The sequence below is a fragment of the Talpa europaea genome, assembly GCF_964194135.1.
Source record: "Talpa europaea genome assembly, chromosome: 13".
In the NCBI taxonomy this organism is placed as follows: Eukaryota; Metazoa; Chordata; class Mammalia; order Eulipotyphla; family Talpidae; genus Talpa; species Talpa europaea.
In genome coordinates, this window is record NC_140080.1 from 27,548,385 (window position 1) to 27,560,393 (window position 12,009).

Consider the following 12,009-nt stretch of genomic DNA (forward strand, 5'->3'; position numbering starts at 1 on the left):
AAAAAAAAGAAAAAAGAAAAACTTGACTTCAGCAAACCTAAGGTACAAATACATACAGGGTTTTTTTTTTTTCCACAATAGGTATTTATTTAAAGTAATACATTTGCAGCTCAAATAAGTTCTAAATTATGCATCTCAAGTTTAGCCAAATTCATAAAAATTCTTTGAGAACAGGCCCTCCCCGGTGGCCGGGGTTAAGTCTCTGCGCTATATCACCACTGTGGCCTGAGCTCTATCGGGGCCCTAACCCACATACTGAGCAGCAGACCTCTCCTGCCAGGCCTGCTACTCCCCTCAGCAGTGTATTTCAGTAGATCTGCCTGTTCTGCCCCCTACTCTGTTTCTGATGAATCCTCTTACCCCCAACCTCCACCTCACACCTCTGGCCTACACTCCAATTCTCTCTCTTTTTTTTTTTAATTTATTTATTTATACAAACACTGGGTATAGTCAGAAGCGTGGGAGGGTGAGAGAATTCACCAGAGCCAGGGTGGGGAGCAGGGCAGGCAGAAGGACCGAAGTACACTGCTGAGGGGAGCAGCGGGCGGCAGGAGAGGTCTGCGCGCCATGTGGGACCCGCCACCGGTGGCTGGGGAGCAGCCGGGGATCGAACCGGCGCTGCAGAGGCTGCTGGCAGCTTCGCAACCCAGCGCTCAACCGCTGCACCACCGGAGAGGCCCTACACACCAGTTCTTTTAAGCAAAAAAACAAAACAAAAATTCCTTTGAGGACAGCTGCAGCCGGCCACAGATTTCGACCACAGAATTATTTCTTTGCCCACTCTTCTCTCTTATCTTTCCCAGTATGTTTCAAGGTAGAATCTATCCTCCTCCTATTTTGTCCACTGCTCTTTAGGCAAGATGTGCTACCTAATGGTTAGGTCCAGTGCTTTCTTAATGCAAAACATCCTGTAATTAGGTTTTCAGGGGCCTCCCTGGTGGTGCAGAGGTTAAGTCTCAGTACTATCAAGCTATTGCCAGCCACTGCTGCAGGAGTTCCATCCCCAGCCAGGGTGCTGACCCACATGGTGCATTAGACCTCTCCTGTCTCACCCCGCTGCTCCCCTCAGCAGTGTGTTTCAGTGGATCCCCCTGTTCTGCTCCCCACTCTTTCTGGTAAATCTTCTCCCCCCCTTCCCCCCTGCAACTCTGGCTTACACCACCAGTTCTTGTATGCATAAATATATAAATTAAAAAAAAAAAAGAAAGGTTTTCAGAAAGTCTTTTTTTCTCTAAAGATTTATATATTTATGCATACAAGAACTGGGGCACAGGCCATAGATGGGGATGGGGGAGTGAGAGGATTCACCAGAGATAGAGTGGACAGAGTGGGGAGCTGAACAGGCACGTTGACTGAAATACACTGCTGAGGGGAGCAGCGGGCGAGTCAGGATGTTCACTGAGCAATGTGAATACCTCCCTGGCTGGCCTGTGCTGCAGTGGCCATGGATAGCTTCATAGGTTGAAGTCTTAACCCCTTGCTCCACCAGGGTAGTCCATTATAGCTTCTTTTACATTATTGTCCTCATATGTTGTATCATCTCACATTAACCCCAGTTTATTGAATCCTGCAGCATTGTAATACCATTCTCAAATATCCTCCAGTCGCCAGTCTGGTCAGTTCACCATTTTGACCCCAGACCAAAGCTTTGCCTACTGGGTAAGTCTATTTTAATTATTTCTATTTCTGTGTACCTCATAAGGAGATTATAAGGACCAAATGAGACTATACAAGTAAGATTGCTATATCAACAGGAAAAATTTTACAAATATTATTTTAGGATATTTCAGTATTTTGTGTCAGATCATAGAGATTTTAGTCCCATAAACTCATATTCTTTAAAAAGTATGTAACATTTTAAAATCCACGTGTGAAGATATGTATTTCATATATGTTTGTGGGTCATGATTCATATTTTTACATTAATATTAAATATCTAAGTGTTTAGGAACTGAGGATAGAGCATTGAATAAAGTCTGAACACATGGAACTTTGTACAGATAGTTCTGTCTGTACAGATAGGGCCTCCCTGGTGGTGTAGGGGTTAAGTCTCAGTGCTATCAAGCTATCAGAGCTGTGGCATGAGTTCAATCCCCAGGCAAAGAGCTAACCCACATATGACAGAGCAGACCTGTCTCACCCGCTGTTCCCTTTAGCAATGTATTTCAGTAAATCCACCTGCTCTGCTCCCCACTCTGTCTTTGGTAAATCATCTCCCATAGACCCCACCCGTTCTTCTATGCACACATAAATAAATTTTTTTTTAAAAAGGCAAAGTTGCGGGCCTCCCCGGTGGCGCAGTGGATTGAGAGCAGCGCTGTGAAGCTGTCCGCAGCCTCTGCAGTGCGGGTTCAATCCCGGCCGGCCAGTGTAAATCCCACATGGTGCAGCAGACCTCTCCTGTCTCGCCTACTGCTACCCTCAGCAGTGTATTTTGATCATTCTGCCTGTTCTGTTTCCCACTCTGTCTCTGGTGAATCCTCTCACACCCCCTCCCCACATCTCTGGCCTGTACCCCAGTTCTCGTATGCATAAATAAATATTTCTTTTAAAAAGGCAAAGTTGTTGTGAAGCTGTCCGCAGCCTCTGCAGTGCGGGTTTGATCCCGGCCGGCCACGGAGATACTCACATGGTGTGGCAGACCTCTCTTTCTTGCCCACTGCTCCCCTCAGCAGTGTATTTCAGTCAGTCTGCCTGTTCTGTTCCCCACTCTGTCTCTGGTGAATCCTCTCACCCTATTTATAAATTAATAGATCTTTAAAAAAAAGGCAAAGTTCAACATGTGTAAGTGCAGTACTCTAAAGAAAAAGAATTCAGGATGACATAGTAAAGAGTCATATATGATTGGTAGTTAGAGCAGAAGTTGTCTTGTGACTTTTGACAAAATTTTGTTCTTATTAAAAAAATGGAATTTTACTATCAGTTCTGTTGTTTGGCTTCATTGTTCTTTTTTTTTTTTAAAGATTATTTATTTAGGGCCTCCCTGGTGGTGCAGTGGTTGAGCGCTGGGTTGTGAAGCTGCCCGCAGCCTCTGCAGCGCCATTTCCATCCTGGGCCACCGGGTGAGGGTCCCACATGGCGTGCAGACCTCTCCTGCCGCCTGCTGTTCCCTTCAGCAGTGTATTTCGTCAGTCTGTCTGTTCTGCTCCATGCTCTGGCTCTGGTGAATTCTCTCACCCTCCCGTGCTTCTGACTGTACCCAGTGCTTGTATAAATAAATGAATAAATCTTAAAAAAAAATATTTATTTATACAAGAACCAGGGTACAGGCCAGATGTGCGGGAGGGTGAGAGGATTCACCAGAGCGGGGAGTAGAACAGGCAGACTGATGAAATACATTGCTGAGGGAAGCAGCGGGTGAGACAGGAGAGGTCTGCTGTGCCATGTGGTTCAGCTTCCTGGCTGGGGATTGAACTCATGCTGCAGTGGCTGGCGATAGCTTGATAGCACTGACACTTTACCCCTGCGCCACCAGGGAGGCCCTATTTCTTTCTTTATATATATATATATTTTTTTTTAATAGAGGCATGTTTATTTATTTATTTGTTTGTTTGTTTGTTTGTTTTGTTTATACATGCACTGGGTACAGTCAGAAGAGCGGGAGGGTGAGAGAATTCACCAGAGCCAGAGAGGGAAGCAGAGCAGGCAGAAGGACCGAAGTACACTGCTGAGGGGAGCAGCGGGCGGCAGGAGAGGTCTGCGCGCCATGTGGGACCCTCCTCTGGTGGCCGGGGAGCAGCCGGGGATCGAACCGGCGCCGCAGAGGCCACGGGCAGCTTCGCAACCCAGCGCTCAACCGCTGCGCCACCGGGGAGGCCCTCTTTCTTTATATTTTACATTCAATGGATTACATGGCTATTCCACAACTTAGCCAACCAGTACCCTATTGTTGAACAATTACCGTATTGTTCAACAATTATTGAATTGTTGAACAAACTTAACATAAAGAAAGTATAAACATCTTTGAGCACTCATCCAAGTGATTATATTATAATAAATATGTATACCAAACTGTACATACCACTAATGTTCTTTTACCATTCACCACTATCAAATTAACTCTCTCTACCCCTTTTTTACCAGCCCCTTTCCCCTTCCTCTCTGGTAACATAGGGAACACACACACACACACCACACACACACACACACACACACTGCAATAATCACTGCTTTTTCAGTGACAAGACAGGCCAACATAGCTGTTTCCTGTGGAAGCCCATGGGATTGAAGGACCCTCAGCTTTTGCCCAGGGTGCCCAGGCTAAAATTTAGACATGAAGATTTTGTAAACCTTAATGGGTAGAAGTTGAAAATATTAACTCTTGTGAAAACTGCAAGTAGCTTCTGTCTGGCAAGCACAAACATTTTAGTAGTCTTTAATCAGATTATTCCTTTATTCTGGGAAAACCTCTCCCAAGTGTCTTCTAATTATGTAAGAGGTCTCAAAGAACTGGGGGAGGGATCACTATAAAAGCCATTCATGCAGGGAGAGTTGTATGTCTCTGCATTGGGTTGCTTTTGGTCAGAATGATTTCATGTTTGTTTCCTGCCCTGAACCTGGCCTGTTTATGAGCACCTGTGGTTAGAGAACTGAACTTGAGCACAGCCCCCCACTCTTTGTGGCTAGGCATATTATGCAGTCTCACAGACTTCCTGCTTATAAAAGCCCCACACTTAATGCTATACTGTTGTAACTTGCAATTCTTAATAACTTAAGAACAAGCCCCACAATTTAATTATGTTGCTAGCCCTGTAGCAGAAGTTGGTGAAAGTGTTTTCACAATAAACTATGAGTCTGTATGCAATATGAACTAGCCCCACCAGGGTCAGAAAGGGGAGAGGATTGATCCTCCTATTTTTCTTAGAATTCAGAATCAGTGTTTTCTCTAAAGGTTGGTGGCTATTGTAAAAAGAAAAGAAAAGTTTTATATCAGTGCTGTAAAATTGGACACTAGTGCAAAATCAAATGTGATTCTCTCTTCCTTTATCTTTGCTTACCATAAAAAAGAACTCTTCTCCTTCCAGGAGGATAAAAGAAGTTGACTAACTTGGTTAAATAAGGAACAGATTTGCAGGAGACCCTGTGTTGTATAAAGAGGAGTGACTAGGCCTACCTGCTGGCACAAGGGATTAAGTCTCAGTACTCTGAGGCTATTAGCAGCCCCAGCCAGGGAGCAACCCACAGCGTGCAGCAGACCTCTCCTGTCTAACCCACTGCTCCCCTCAGCAGTGTATTTCAGTATATCCTCCTGTTTTGCTCCCCACTTGCTCTGGTGAATCCTCTCTCACACACACAACCCCCACACCTCTGGCTTACACCCCAGTTCTTGTATGCATAAATAAATAAATCTTTAAAAAAAAAGTTACCAGGGCCTGCCCGGTGGCGCAGCGGTTGAGCGCTGGGTTGCGAAGCTGCCCGCAGCCTCTGCAGCGCCGGTTCGATCCCCACCACAGGGCGAGGGTCCCACATGGCGCGCAGATCTCCAGCCGCCCACTGCTCCCCTCAGCAGTGTACTTCGTCAGTCTGCTCTTCGCTCTGGCTCTGGTGAATTCTCTCACCCTCCCGCGCTTTTTAATCTAAATAAATAAATAAATAAATAAAATAAAATAAAGTTATCTGCAGTAGAGAAAGAAATTGATATGCTTAGAGGAGGCAGAGATGAGACAGAGAGAAAAGACCTGCTTACACTTGTTTCTTTGGATTATCATAGCTTCCCTATAGAAAATCTCTTTTATAATTAAGGTGGCTCAAGGGTTTTGTTGTTTCTTGCCTTCCAAAGCTCCTTGACTTTATCACCAGAAGTGGAATTTATCTCCATTTCACAAGTGAAAGGACTGACACTCAGATGTGTTAAATGAGCTTACCAAGGCCCACAGCCCTGAGATTCTTCCATTTTATACCTTCCTTCCCTTCAGCCAGTTTTGTTTACTTTGAGATAATATAAAACTACTTCCCAGGCCTCCTTGCTGGCACAGGCGGTTGAGCGCAGCGCTGTGAAGCTTTCAGTAGCCTCTGCAGCACAGGTTCGATCCCCGCTGGCCGTGAAGATGCCCACATGGTGAGGCAGACCTCTCCTGTCTCGCCCGCTGCTCCCCTCAGCAGTGTGTTTCAGTCAGTTTGCCATTTCTGTTCCCCGCTCTGTCTCTGGTGAATCCTCTCACCTTCCCACTCATCTGGCCTGTACTCTGGTTCTTGTATAAATAAATAAATCTTAAAAAAAAAAAAAACAACAAAACTTCCCTTGTATCATTTAGGATTCAATTACAAGAAAGACAGAACAAAACTTTGGCTAAAGAATTTATTGGAAGTTTTTTGGCAAGCTCATAGTCTAGAAGAAGGAATTATACATGTAGTTTTGAGAAGGTCTTGAACTAGAAAAGTCCAGAGTGTAGTACTCGCAACTTCCATGCTACCTTCTTAGGCTATGCCAGCCCATGATCAGGTTGTATCCCCGGCAGTACCTATGAGCCCCACCTCAATAGTAAAGTTACCTGCTAAGAGATTGCTTGACTTCTTATTGTGCCAGTTCCTCTAAATCCAGAGCGAACTCCCACAGTTAGCAGTCCACTGGAGTGAGGAAAGCCAGAGGAATACCTCAAAGAATGAATCCTGAGCAGAAAATGATCCAAAAAAGATGCACATTGTAGTCTGTAATAGGATCTTTTTATAAGATCTTTCCATGTAAATTTTTCACATCTAGTTCCAGTGAGAGAGTTAAGATCCTTTTGCAAAGGCCTACAAGTAGCCAGACATTTAGAAATACCATATAGCAAAGGCAAAGGAAACTACTTGAAGCAAAAGTCTTGGTGTCAGTGTTCTTTCTTTCTCCCTTTTCTTGTGAGGATGTTAACCTCCTGTGCTCTAAGTGCAAACATTTTAATCGCCAAAGCAAATATATGACTGTTTTATTAAGGTTCATGTGAAAGTTGGAATGAAGCTCTAATATTTCTTCCAGACATATCCTCATTTATCAAACTTTTCTGGCTGTCCACCCCCTCCACTGCACCTTCCCTGTCATGTGGGGCCTGACTTTATTCCCGTTTGTGTCCGTCTTTACTGCCAGACCTCCCGCATCACGGTCATGCAGCCCTGGTGAACCCCAGGGTGTTCTTCCATAACAGTGTTGACTGGGAGCCTTTGGGCTGGGTTTTCTTGGAACTGTTTGCAGACGAAGTTGCAAAGACAGCAGAAGGCTTTTGTGCTCTGAGCACTGGGAAGAAAGGGCTTGCTTGTAAACGTTCCTGCTTTCACAGAATTATCCAAGGATTTATGTGTCAGGATGGTGGCTTCACAAGCCATCGTGGCACTGGTGGCAAGTCCATCTATGGGGGGAAATTTGATGAAGAGAACTTCGTCCTGAGGCATACAGGTCCTGGAATCTTTTCCATGGTAAATGCTGGACCCAACACACATGGTCCCAGTTTTTCACCTGCACTGCCAAGACTTAGTAGCTGGATGGCAAGCTTATGGTCTCTGGCAACATGAGGAAGATGTGACTATTGTGTAAGCTGTGGAGCACTTTGTGTCCAGGAATGGCAAGACAAGCAAGAAGATAAGAAGATCGCCGTGCTGACTGTGGACAAATCTAACACATTTGATTTGTGTTTTATCTTAACCACCAGACTGCTCCTTCTGCAGCTCAGATTGCACCCCTTTACCCCCATCTGCTTGAAGCATCCTATAATCTTTATGCTCCTATAGTTTTTTTGCTCCATATTTCCTTTCCCCTTCTAGCTGGATTGCAGAGTTAAGTTTATGATTATGAAGTCAATAATAAGCAACAACAACAGTAAGATTCAGTTTATGTGGTATATAAAACAAAAATAAAAGTAATTATGCTTTGTTTTATGAATTAGAATGGCAAGATATCCTCTTCACAGAAAGCAAATATAGCCTGAGAGCACTTCAAGATTGGGAAGCTTGCCTTTCTTGTGAGAAGGATTTTTTTTTTAATTTTATTTATTCATGCATACAAGAACTGGGGTACAGGCCAGAGGCACGGGGGGTGAGAGGATTCACCAGAGACAGAGTGGGGAACAGAACAGGCAGATTGACTGAAATACACTGTTGAGGGGAGCAGCGGGCAAGGCAGTAGAGATCTGCTGCGCCATGTGGGGTTCTCCCTGGCTGGTGGGGAATCGAACCAGCGCTGCAGAGGCTGCGGGCAACCTCACAGCACAGCACTCAACCGCTGCACCACCAGGGGAGGCCCCTCCCTTTTCATATAGGTAAAAATTTTAAATTGTCTAGAATATACATAATATTTACTTATCATTCAATAAATAGCCCTTATATAAAAATGGTCTCATATATAAGGGGTAGGACTATTTTTTTAAAGATTTATTTATTTATGCGTACAAGAACTGGGGTATAGGCCAGAAGCTTGGGGTGGTGAAAGGATTCACCAGAGACAGAGCGGGGAGCAAAACAGGTGGACTACTGAAGTACAATGCTGAGCAGCAGGCAAGACAGGAGAGGTCTGCTGGGCCATGTGGGCAGCTCACTGGCCAGGGATTGAACTCGTGCTGCAGAGGCTGTGGACAGCTTCACAGTGCTTTGCTTAACCCCTTGCGCCACCAGGGAGGCCTGGTAGAACTATTAGATGCCAGAACAGGGGAGCTCTAGGCACCAAGACCCAGATTCAGTGATATGTTACCCTTTGCCAAGACAAATAAATCCTACTTATCTCTTAGTAGTGGCCTCAGCCCCTGCGATTTCTCTTATAGCTGGGAATAAGAACATTGGAACGTTGGAATACATCCTTATGATTCCACAGCCTGTCAAAGACAAAAACCAAACAATTAAGGAAATTGCTTTATTTTAAATAGCTGCAGTAGGAAGAGCATGACAAGACTGAAGATCGCAGTCTCAGCAGAGTGGTTTCATCAGTTTTGTCGGTGGAGTAGATGAGTTATAAGTGGGGTGATTTTACATAATTGTTTTTGAAATCAGAGGGATAGACAGTTCAGATAATCATTTATGATACCGGATAGGAATTGGGAGACAGTGTGTATGGCTTTCTCACAGGTCAACAAGGAGGTTGACTACGAGTCTTATCTAAGTCACACTAGGAAGAGTAGTTCTTTGCCGTAAGCTAGTACCTACAAAGGTGGAGGGGGGATTTCCTAACCATCTCAGTTTTCCATGAACCATCTCAATTTTCCAGGTAAAGTTAACGCTGTCAAGATAGAGAAGAGAAAAGAAGATTCCCCAGTACTTGCAAGAGACACATTTCTGAGAAAAGCGCCACGTGTTTGTCATATGCTTATCTGGCCATCTCTGGTTCAATCACTGTGGCCCAGAAGGGGGAGGTGCTGCGAATGACTCAGCCTGGGGTAAGTCCACTGCTACTGTCAGAATGGTGAAGAGGTGGCACACTGGGCAGATAAAGAAAATAGCTCTACAGTGGGCAGACTTTCATTTACTTCCAGTTGAACTAAATTTGAGAACTTTTCCTTGAAGCAGAAGACACACACCTTTGTTCATAATTAAATAGCAGTGCTGTGCTGATGATACTGGAAAATTGCCAGGAACCTTCATTGTAGGCCTCTCCAGTTCAAAGAGTCACATGTGATAGCCCATGTTTCCTTCCTCAAAAAAATTGTCACTCCCTCTCTTTATTCTGAATGCTAGAAGTTTGAAATGAAAAATGTTAAAAGCCTTTAGATTTCAAGTTACTCATTATGTTTTGTACAATTTTTTTCAAGGTACTTGCTGCTTTCCCGTTTTAAATTGAGGACACATTCAGCTTAAGGGGAACTAGAAGTCACAGAAGTCTCTGTTCCCATTACTCAAGAGCTGTGAAACCTCCAGGTAAATGAGTCAATATGACCAGAAAATGGCCCACTGTAATATGGGTCCAGGGAAATTTGGCTCCTTGCACTAGCTAGTAACCCAACATGCAAATGTAACTGGAAACCTTAGTGTCTAAGGAAATTATTAAGGGTTTGGAAACTCCTCCCATTTCCATTTTACCAGCCCAATTGCAGATAGGCAGACAGCACAAAGATTCCATCCTGTGAAGGATCAGGATTCCAATTTGCAGTTAGTTGCATTTACTGTAATCACAGTTTATTTAAACAGGTTGCTATTGGTAAAATCTTGGTGGTTCCCTCCTCAACCCCTCTAAAATTGTAACCTAGATAGCTCCTAGGTGACAGGGGTGACTTCAAATCACAGAAATTAACACTCTTAGTTCTACAGTTAGAAGTCCAACACCCATCTCCCTAGACTAAGGTAAAAGTAGCAGCAGGGCAGTGTCCCCTCCAGAGGCTTTGGGGAAAAATCTGTTCTTGTCTCTTTAATCTGGTGCCTGCTGACGTTCTTTGTCTTGTGACCACATCACTCCAATTTCTGCCTCTGTCTTGTGAGTGTGTGTGCACACATGTGTGCGTGTGTAGGGTGATGGAAGGAGAGTAATGAGAAGGGAGAGGAGGGAGTAAGGGGGTAGAGGAAAAAAGGGGAGAGTAAAGCAGAGAAGAGAGCAGAGGAGAAGAGGAATATGGAATCAAATGGGAACGTTTAGTGTGTCTGGGGCCTTCTTGGGCCCCTGGACCTCATCTCATTCGGGATTAAGGTAAACATGCCAAAGAATTTCCTGACTACTTTCAATTTCCCGAGCTCTGTTCACTAGCCCTGGCTGCTGAGCTCAGTGAGGATACTCAGCTGGAATCTTTAGGGTCATTTCTCTTTCTTCAAATGGCACAAAATAGCCTCACATTGAATATGAGTATAAATAGTATAAATAGTCTTATTAAAGACTGTTCAGTCATTCAAGGCTGAGTGATGAATACCTACATTTCTATTCTCTGCTGAGCACCTCATTCTTTGGAAGCATTTCAATCCTACATAAAGTTCTTTCTGTGCCATTTCTTTCGCAACCTCTCCAGTGGAACTCCTTTTGGTCACCTTTTCCAGGCTTGTCTTTTTCTTGTCTATAAGAGGAACTCTGAAGTTATGAGAGAGAACTTTGAACTCAAGTCCTCTCCTCTCTGATTTTAGCCTGCTGCTGCTGCTGCTGCTTGCTTTGGCCATTCAAGTGAATTCCTGTGCCACTGCCAGGAAAATATGTTAGTCACTCTCCTCTGAACTCATGTGTCAAATTGTAATCGTCTGTGATATATTTAGATTTTGAACTCACAGTGCATTTGAACATTAACGACATGTCAACAAGAAAATAAATGGTCCTCCTCTGGTTGTGAAGCAATGAACGGGCAGAATGCCACAAGAACTTGTTCATAGTAACACTGATTCTTTATTAAATTACAAATACATATGCCCAAGATTCCTCTTTAATCAGGAAAACTGAAAAATGAATTATCATCAGAGGCCACAGAACCTCTTAAAATGACTCTTTTTGAGCTTTAGAGCTGGAAGCAATGAACGTTCTGATCAATGAAATATATATAGTTGAAGGGAAACTGGCACAGATTACATTGAGTCCTGATGAACTTAATAGTTAAAATGAAAGATTGGGGGAAAAAAAAGTTTTGTGATTTGTAGAAAAGAAATGGATAGCTGCTCCTAAGCAGGATAATTCCCTAGGGGCGGTGCTCGATACTGAGAAAAGGGACAAGTTAGAGCAGAGCTGGGCTGAACAGGTCAGAGACACATTTCTGCTCTCTGTAGACCAGACCAACAGGCAGGACTTTGGGGTGGAGCTGGAATGTCAGCTGCCGGGAGTGGAAGAAGGCTGAGCCTGGGCTGGTGGAGGAGAGGGAGGAGTTGGCGGATAAGAACTTCATGAGTCAGACCAGGAAAATTTTCGGTGGTCAAGGGGCCCAGGGGAAAGGGCCTTCCATTTTCATGACCATATCAGTTTGTGTGGCCTGGAAAATCTGCGTAAAGGTCACCCAGCATTTTGAGATTTTAAAGAGGGAATGGGCTGATACTGCTAATGATAGTGCAAATCATGTGCCTAAGTGTGATCAGCCTGAATAAGGACAAAAGTGGGGCTTTAGGAAAGGACCTCAGAGTGAGATCATAGTGTGACTATGTGAGTGTTAAATA